The following is a 9183-nucleotide window of genomic DNA, read 5'->3' as shown; positions in this document are numbered from 1 at the left end:
TATAGGATTGTTGGTATATTCCTAAGTAGTACCAATCGATTGAACCTTTTGAAACTGCGATAGCACCAGTAATATTTTAGGGAATTATATCAATGGGGTTATTATGGTTACTCCTAGAAAAACAGCCATAAAATTTAGATATTTAAAATATACTAATCAAAGTCTTTTTAAAACATAAAAGAATGGAAAAAGAAATTTAAAAAAAAAGAACAATAAAAAAAAATCGACTAAAGTGAAAACAAATAGACTCAAAAGTCTTCATCGGCAGCTAGATCGTGAGGTGGTGGTGCTGGAGGCGAAATGTGAAAATGCTGGCAAATCTATTGCAAAGTCGCCTCTATGCTGTCGAATCGCCAAGTGCAATATTACTCAAATCGATCCAGGTGGTCAAAAATTTCTGTTAATGAAGTAGCCGCATGAACTGGTCGGTGACTTGGCAGTGGCGGAGAAGGTGGGTCATCACGAAATGAAGGGATATCGTTAGGAATATCCTCGGGGTCATCCTCATCGGTGGCTCATGCTAGTCGGTATTAAGGAGGATCGAACTTACGACAATACTCTATTATCCTCATGTGAAGCATACTCGAATACCCTGTGAGGACATCTGGCCCATGAGTTTGAGCGATGAGGACTGTACTATGTCTTCAAGAGCCCGAAGTGTCGAGCTAGTCGAGTCACATAAGGGCTGATGCTGATGACTCCCTTTCGGTGCCGTTCCTTCTGTGGCGAAAGGCAAGGGCGATGAAGTATGCGAGATAAAAAACATGCCATTGCCTCATGCTCCATAGAAAGTATGCGTCGTGAGTGTTAATGACACTGATGCTTTCTCGTCGCGCTGTTAAGGTGTGGGCTAAAAGGGCATGGAGGTATCGCAATGCTGGAGAGAGAGCTGATGCCTTGGAGCGACTGGGATCATAGATGCCGGTAGCAGGCATGAGGGCTGCCCAACAAGAGGAAGGAGTGTAATGGATGTGATGGTGGAGATGGGGAAAATTGTCGATCTCCATGAAGTCCTATGTATAAAGTCTCAAGGCAACTCTGAATTCTAGGATACTCAGTTGTCGCACAAGACCGCCAAGATAGAATTGGACTGTGTCGGGGTTGTCATACTCTTCCATAACCGTCTGCAACTGAAAGGTCGAGCAAAGCTCCAACGTGAGCTCGAGGTATGCTGGCTCAATAATGTTGAAGAACCGGTCCCAAGGATCGGTAGCGAGAAGGTCCCGAACTTAGTCAGCCAGGTGGACTTGCTCTAATGCGACCCAATCGATGCATCGGCCCACACCAAGGGGTGGGGCATGTAGAATTTGAAACAATTCCTCTTGGAGTCCTGGTGGAAATTGGAGAAATGGATGGCATATCTCAGTGGTGGCACCCAAGGAGGTCACCCCTGATCCCTTTCACTTTTTAGAGGTAGGGACGGCAGTTTTCTTGCCTATTGTGTTTGTCATGGTGTCCTGTGAAAGTAAACACAGAATTCAATTTGGACAAAACAACATAATGGGCAAACTAGTAAGCATCCAAGTTCAACTTTAATCAAGCAGTCGAAATACGTAGACTCTTAAATCTAGTAGAAAGCTAAATAAATGATTACTGAATATATATATAAATGAGCCTAGCAAAATATGAATTAAATCAACAAAAAAATCACTCAAAAATATAAATGCAGAATATTGCAAACGTTTTAAAACTAACTTAGGTATAAAACTATCAATAAGAACCAACAATATCAGTAAAGCAATAATAATGTATAGAATTAATAGGATAAACAGGAATAAAGTAATACGAGTAATAATACTAAAGATACTAATAGTAATAAAAGAACTAAAATAATGTAAAGTAACAAGAGGTGCAAAAGAGGAAACCGATAGTGGTGGTCGATGGTGGTCGATGGTGGTCGCAACGATGTACGGTGGTTGAACGGTCGGCGTTACCAGTTGAAGGTGTGGGTGGTTGTGTGAGTGGAATGGAGGAAGGAATGAGGAAATGAGAGGTTTTGTGGGCTATGAGAGGTGAACAAGGAAGGAAAATGGAGAAAGGGCAAGTATGAGGCGGAAAGGAGAGTGGGAAAGGTTAGTCGCCGGCAGCTCGTCAGAGAATAGTGGCCGGAGTGGAAAGGATGAATAGTGAAAAAGGGGGTGGAATGAGTGAATAGTAGAGGTTTAAATAAAAATGTGGGAAAATTAGGGTTAGGAATTTGGTTTAAAAGGGGGACACGATCGTGGAAGCCCAGTTTTGGGCCACACGGCAGTGTCCCAGCCTGTTTGTCACGTTCCCAGCCCATGTTTTTCGTGAAATTGTAATTCAGTAATGTTCATGGCCTATGGCCACGCTTGTGTGCTAAGGCCGTGTGCTCGTTCGTTCGTTTCTCCCACACCCGTGTGAGGTCCCACATGCCCGTGTATTCGATTTGTGCTTATGATATGATGATTCAAGTTAGTAGCACGCACGGCCTATGGACACACTCGTGTGTCGATGCCGTGTGTCCCACACTACCGCATCGCACGGCCATGTGCTGATTTGTTTGCTTCTCCTATGTCCTTGTGAATGTCAACACGCTCGTATTATGTAAGCAGGATTGCCCATGGCTTTTGGGCACGTCCATGGCATAAGGTCGTGTTCCATTCTGACTTGTTGAAAGTTTCAAGGTTTGTGCAAGTTTCCACACGGCCTCAGACACGCCCATGCCCATGACCGTGTGACTTCCACGGGCGCCTCGCACTACCGTGGTGATTTAACGCATGCCGTGCCTCTACGGATTTTTGAGGAATTAAAGTGCAGTTTCAGCAAGGTATGAGACATACCCGTGGCCCTTAGCCGTGTGGTGTACACAGTCGTATCACACGGCTATGGCTATTTATCGCAACCCGTGTGTCATCTTGTCTTGGGAAAAATGTTTATCCTGTTTTAACATGGCCATGGACACGCCTGTGTCTTCAAGCCATGATGTGCACACAGCCTAGGACACGCCCATGTGTGTCAAAATACCTGCAGTTAGATTATATATAAAAAAAATGAAAGAAAAAAATAAAGTAGATTAGTGGGGTTAGTGCTCGGGTTGCCTCCCAAGGAGCACTTATTTAAAGTCTAAGCTCGACTTTACCTTGTGGGCATATTGAGGTAGGTTTGCAGAGCCGTAGCTCCTCTTCCTTATCTTCAAAATCCTTACAGTTATAAAGTTCAAGACGATGTCTGTTTACCTTGAAAGTGTCATGGGTTCGATGACTTACCTCTACTGTGCCATATGGAAAAATGGTTTGGAGTACGAATGGACCTGACCATCGTGGTTTTAACTTCCCAAGAAATAATTTGAGTCTCGAGTTGTATAGCAGGACAAGATCTTCAGTTTCAAATTGTTTGTGCTACTTTAAACGAGCATCATGGCTGCGCTTCATGGCTTTCTTGTACAATCATGAGTTTTCATATGCATTATCTCGCCATTCATCTAACTCGTTCAGCTGCATCAATCTCTTCTCACCTGCGAGTTTGGGATCTAAGTTTAGGAATTTTATAGCCCAAAATGCTTTATGTTCTAGTTCAAATGGTAAATGACAACTTTTCCATAAACAAGTTTGTAAGGAGATGTTCCTATAAGGGTCTTATAAGCAGTTCTATAGGCCCATAAAGCATTGTCTACTTTCACTGCCCAATCCTTCCTATTTGACTCTATAGTCTTTTCTAGGATACGGTTAAGCTCTCTGCTTGCGACTTCGACTTGTCCACTAGTTTGAGGATGGTAGGGGGTAGCTGTTCTGTGGTAAACTCTATATTTCTTAAGGGTTTTTATCAAATTGGGCATTACAAAAATGAGTACCCCTATCACTAATAATTGCTCTAGATGTTCCAAATCGAGAGAAGAGTTTCTTAAGGAACCTCACCACCACTCTAACGTCATTAATAGGTAAAACTTGGGCTTCTACCCATTTGGATATATAATCAACGGCTACTAAGATGTATTTATTCCCAAATACGCTAGGGAATGGACCCATAAAATTAATACCCCATTCATCAAATATTTCACATGAAAGCATATACGTTTGAGGCATTTCATCTCGTTTAGAAATATTACCTATTTTCTGGCATTTATCATAAGAAGTAACATACCTGTTGGCGTCTCTGAATAGTGTGGGCCAATAAAAACCTGATTTGAGTGTTTTATGTGTGGTCCTAGTGCCACTATAATGTCCTCTAGTTGGTCCTGAGTGGCAATGTTCCAAGATTTTAACTACTTCTGACTGCGTAAGCATCTTCTAATGACTTTATTTGCACATATACGGAAAAGGAAAGGATCTTCCCAAAAGTAATTTTTCACATCAGTAAAGAAGCGTTTCTTTTGCTGATGTGTCAATCCTTTTGGTGTAACATTAGCAGTTAAATAATTTGCAATGTCTGCGAACCAAGGTTCCTCGAAGTCAGATATAGCAAAGAGTTGTTCTTCAGGGAATGAGTCATTTATCTCGTGTTCATCAAGCTCCTTGAAATGTGGGTTTTCTAATCTGGATAGATGATCTGCTGCAAGATTTTCTGCTCCCTTTTTATCTTAAATTTCTAAATCGAATTCCTGCAACAATAAAATCCATCTTATTAGTCGAGATTTTGCATCTATTTTAGTAAGAAGGTATCGAAGTGTTGAATGGTCAGTGTAAACAACAACTTTAGATAATATTAAATATGGTCTAAATTTATCGAATGCAAAAACCATAGCTAGCAATTCTTTCTCAGTCATCATATAATGTTCTTGTACGACTATCAATGTCTTGCTAGCATAATAGATTCGTTGAAAATGCTTGTCTTTTCGCTGTCCAAGAGTCGCACCTACTATAAAATCACTCGCATCACACATTAGTTCAAAGGGTAAATTCCAATCAGTTGTAACTACAATTGGAGCATTAATTAATTTATCCTTAAGAGTATTAAATGATTATAAACATTCCTGATTGAAATTGAAAGGCACATCTTTTTCTAGTAAATTCATTAAAGGCTTAGCTATTTTAGAAAAATCCTTAATAAATCTTCTATAAAATCTAGCATGACCTAAAAAGCTTCGAATAGCCTTAACTGAATTAGGGGGAGGTAATTTCTCAATGGTTTCCACTTTCTCTTTGTCAACCTCGATCCCCTTACTAGAAATTTTGTGGCCTAATACAATCCCTTCACAAACCATAAAGTGACATTTTTCCCAATTCAGCACAAGATTCGTTTCCTCACATCTTATTAAGGCTCGTTTTAAATTTTTAAGGCAAAGATGGAAAGAGTTACCGAATACCAAGAAGTCATCCATAAATACCTCCATAATGTCTTCTACGAGTTCATCAAAAACAGCTAACATGAATCGCTAAAAAGTAGCAGAGGCATTACATAATCCAAAAGGCATTCGTCGATAAGCAAACGTACCGTATGGACATGTAAATGTCATTTTCTCTTGGTCTTTAGGAGCTATTGGGTTTTGAAAGTAACCCGAGAGTCTATCTAGGAAGCAATAATACATATGCCCAGATAATCTTTCCAACATCTGATCACTGAATGGTAAGGGGAAGTGATCCTTTCTTGTGGCATCATTCAATTTCCTATAGTCAATGCAAACTCTTCACCCCGTGACTGTTCGTGTTGGGATCAATTTGTTCTTCTCATTAGCCATAACAGTCATGCCTCATTTCTTAGGGACAACCTGTGCACGACTCACCTAAGAACTGTTAGAAATAAGATAAATAATTCCAGCATCTAGAAGTTTAATTACCTCAGCTTTTACGACTTCTTTCATGTTAGGATTCAGTCGTCTTTGAGCTTGCACGCAAGGTTTATATTCATCTTCCATTAAGATTTTATGTGTGTAAAAAAGAAGGACTGATCCCTCTTATATCAGAAATCTTCCAAGCTATAGGAACTTTTATGCTCCTTCAGTACTTGAAGTAATTCGTCCTTTTCGATTGGCTGTAAATTTGAAGCAATGATCACTGGTAATATGGAATTATTTTCGAGAAATACATATTCTAGGTGATTTGGTAGTTGTTTCAATTCCAATTTAGGAGGTTCTTCAACGGAGGGTTTTAATTTTAATTCATTGTTTCTTCTCAGTAAAGGCTCATTAGAATTTAGTTCAGCTTTTATCTTACCTATCGCAGAATCATCGTCATTTACCTCCTCTCCTTAGGCAAGACACAGTTCCAACATGTCCTTATCTACGATTTCCTGTAAAGAAACTTGAGTAGCATGATCAATAAAATTAATAAAATAACGAGAGTCATCTTGTTCTCTAGAAAATCTCATGGCATCATAAATTTTAAAAATAATCTCTTCGTCACCTACCCTAAGCACAAGTTTACCGTTACCCACATCAATAACAGCCCTAGCAGTGGCTAAAAATAGGCGACCTAAAATTAAAGGCACCTCATCATCCTCATCCATGTCAAGCACAACAAAATCAACAGGGAATATAAATTTATCTACTTTTACGAGTACATCTTCGATAATACCCCTAGGATATTTAACATATCTATCAGCTAGTTGAATACTCATCCTAGTAGGTTTTGGTTCCCCAAGACTAAGTTGCTTGAACATTTTGTAAGGCATCAAATTAATACTAGCGCCTAAATCAGCTAGTACCTTTTCAACATTTAAACTACCAATTAAGTAGGGAATACTAAAACTCCCTAGATCTTTCAGTTTGGTTGGCAATTTATTTTGAATTATGGCCGAGCACTCCTTGTTGAGTTCTACTATAGACAACTCTTCAAACTTCCTTTTATTTGTTAAAAGCTCTTTCAAAAATTTTGCATATGTAGGCATCTGCGAGATAGCTTCAACAAAAGGTAAGTTAATATGAAACTGTTTAAAAAGTTCAAGAAATTTACCGAATTGTGCATCCATGCGGTCTTTCTTCAACTTTGCTAGATATGGGATTGGCGGTTTATATTCCCTCATCATCGATTTTTCACTTGTTTCAGGTTTTACCTCATCATCTTCTTTTCTGTCAACTTCTTTTCAGATTCAGCTAACACTTTCCCACTCTTTAGTGTAACTGCTTTCACATGCTCTTTTGAATTGGGTTAGATGTTACTAGGTAGACTCCTTAGTGGTCTCTCTGAAATCATCTCAGCCAGCTGTTCTATTTGATTCTCGAGCCCTTGAATTGATGCTTGCTGATTTTTAAGTGCAGTTTCACTGTTCTGAAAATGGGTTTCCACTACTGAAATAAATTTTATCATCATCTCCTCAAGGTTCGATTTTTTCTCTTGCTGGTAAGGTTGTTGTTAGAAGCCTAGAGGGGGTGGTGGTCTCTGATTCCCTTGGCCTCCCCATGAGAAAGTTGGGTGGTTCCTCCAACCTGCATTATAAGTGTTACTGTAAGGATTATTTTGAGGTCGAGGATTATTACCCATATAATTCATTTGCTCGTTCTCCATGTTGGGGCCGTAGGATGGGTATTCTGAATTACTCATTCCACCTCTACTTGCACCGCACTGCATTACTGGATGTACCTGCATGGAACCAAATAAACCATCAATCTTTTTATTCAAGAGTCCTATCTGATTTAAAAGCATAGTAACTGAGTCGATGTTAAAAATGCCGTCTGCTTTTGTCGGCTTTGTCCTCATGACTTGCCACTGATAATTGTTTAGTGACATCTCTTCTATGAACTCATAAGCCTCTTTGGGTGTCTTATTGTTGATGGTTCCGCCGGCAGCTGCGTTGATCATTTGTCTAGTTGAGGGATTCAAACCGTTGTGGAAATTTTGAACCTGTAGCCAAAGAGGTAACCCATGGTGAGGGCATCTTCTCAATAAGTCTTTATATCTCTCCTATGCATCATAAAGTGTTTCTAAATCCATCTGCACAAAAGAAGAGATATCATTCTTCAATTTAGCCGTTTTAGTTGGCGGGAAATATTTAAGTAAAAAATTTTCGGTCATTTGTTCCCAAGTAGTGATTGACCCTCGTGGTAATGAGTTCAACCACTGTTTAGCCTTATTCTTTAATGAAAAGGGAAAGAACCAAAGGCGAATGGCATCATCAGAAACTCCATTTATTTTGAAAGTATCACAGAACTTTAAGAAGTTGGCCAAATGAGTATTTGGGTCTTCATCCTTCAAACCATCAAACTGAACAAACTGTTGAATCATTTGTATAGTGTTAGGTTTCAGTTCAAAATTATTTACAGCAATTGTAGGTCTAACAATACTCGATTCAGCCCCCATTAAATTAGGCTTAGTATAGTCATACATAGTACAAGGAGCAGGATTCTGATTCACTGGATTTGTGGCAACCACAGGAGGCAGTGGATTATTTTAATTTTCAGCCATCTCCTCGGTATTAGTGGTGTCGTCCTCGTGCTTTTCCTCTATATACCGTAAACTTCTCCTTATTTCTCTATGATTTCTACGAGCTGTGCTTTTAATTTCACTGTAAAAAAGTAGAGGTCTTGATGGATTTCTTCTAGTCATAAACTATAAAAACCTGCCAGAAGTAGATAAAAGAAAAGTTAGTAATTAAAATAAAAAAATAAATTGCAATAAAAATAAAAATGGGTAAAGTAATAAAAATTAAGTGTTCCTAATATCTTAATCCTCGACAATGGCGCCAAAAACTTGATGGTTACTAAATTAACTAAAAATTCGACTAAGGTAAGGATACCTATCGAACAACAGTATAGTTATGGTGAGACTGAAAATATCGTATCCACAAGGACTAAAAGTACTAGTAATTACTATCTTTTTATTATCTTGCCTAAGAATTAAATGGATGTTTTTAAACTAAGATAAACTATCTAATTAACTAAGAACACAACAAATATTAAAGTTGGAAAATACTTTTGGAAAACCGATGAAGAAGACAATACCCAAGGAAGAATTCACCTAGACTTCACTTATTATTTTTGAATTAGACGATTTATTCACTTGACTTAATCTGTAGAAATCCCTAATTTATGTAAATATATTTCTCGAGACTAAAAACAACTGACTCTAGGTTGATTAATTGAAATCTCTTTCTAATTAAAACCCCTGTTGTCGTATTAATTCGATCTATAGATTCCCTTATTAGATTTAACTCTAATCCAGTAGATTTATGTCGTCCTATGTCTAGGATTGCACGCAACTCTGCTTAATTATGGAAGATCTACTCTTAAACAGGGACTTTTGCTCCACTGAATAAGTACATCAGACTTGAATTAATATCTTGGAATAT

At 38.7% G+C, this 9183-nt stretch overlaps 1 non-coding gene across 1 annotated transcript; it reads left to right on the top strand.

Annotated features, from left to right (window-relative positions):
• Positions 1-7755: 7755 nt before the first annotated feature.
• Positions 7756-7862, top strand: LOC128285957 (small nucleolar RNA R71). The gene has a single exon (XR_008276503.1). It is a non-coding gene; the product is annotated as a small nucleolar RNA R71 (small nucleolar RNA).
• Positions 7863-9183: the final 1321 nt, after the last annotated feature.

This window comes from Gossypium arboreum, chromosome 12 (genome assembly GCF_025698485.1).
Source record: "Gossypium arboreum isolate Shixiya-1 chromosome 12, ASM2569848v2, whole genome shotgun sequence".
In the NCBI taxonomy this organism is placed as follows: domain Eukaryota; kingdom Viridiplantae; phylum Streptophyta; class Magnoliopsida; order Malvales; family Malvaceae; genus Gossypium; species Gossypium arboreum.
This window is presented reverse-complemented; position numbering and strand designations above follow the sequence as displayed.